A 797-nucleotide genomic window follows, 5' to 3' on the forward strand; every position below is an offset into this window, starting at 1 on the left:
AAATCATGTATATATCAGCTGTCGTTGAGCATTATGATGACATATTCAGTGTCAGTCTTCTGATTAATCAAGTGTGCATAGTTCCATTTGTCTTTGTATCAGTGACTATGGCATATTATGTGTGGAACTGCAGGAGATGTTCACAGGCAATTGCTCAATACAGACCTGACACTTATATTCCATCTGCTTTGATGGCATCTCTTGATGCATGCCTATTGTTTTATGACATACTTTCTTAGCTCTGCCTCCATATCCCCTGGTTTATTTTTATTTTTTATGCAATGTGTTGACAAAGAAAATTTCAAATCACAGCGAAAGCATTTATAGCTTCAGCGATTTTATAAGAGAAGTGTTTGTGACTTTGAGTGTGCATGTGTCAGATTTTATGGGAACTCTTGGAAATGGTGCAGCACTCTATTCCTGGAGGTAACTTCTAGTCATCTCTGCTTTCTGGAAAATAAGACAGGCAGCTATAATGAAATAATGATGCTGTTTTATATCGCAGTGTTTTTTTTGTTGTGTATATACAATTATTAGATTCCTTTATGCAATGTTGCATCCAATGTGATGGGTCAACAAGATATTTTAATAGAGTCTGACAGTACATCCGCTTGAAATAACATAATGATTTCAGTCTAGCTCCAAGAGCATCTTGAATAGCATAAGTCGAAATATACTTGCTTCCCCTAACTCTACCTGGATTTTTACAGGTTGATTGAGATGCTCAGATAAACACAGTAATGTTGTAATATAGTGTTACAGAGCCTAATAGTTTTTCCAGGAAAAAGTTTATTATT

Source organism: Sinocyclocheilus grahami, unplaced genomic scaffold (assembly GCF_001515645.1).
Source record: "Sinocyclocheilus grahami isolate Dianchi unplaced genomic scaffold, SAMN03320097.WGS_v1.1 scaffold2820.1, whole genome shotgun sequence".
Lineage (NCBI taxonomy): Eukaryota > Metazoa > Chordata > Actinopteri > Cypriniformes > Cyprinidae > Sinocyclocheilus > Sinocyclocheilus grahami.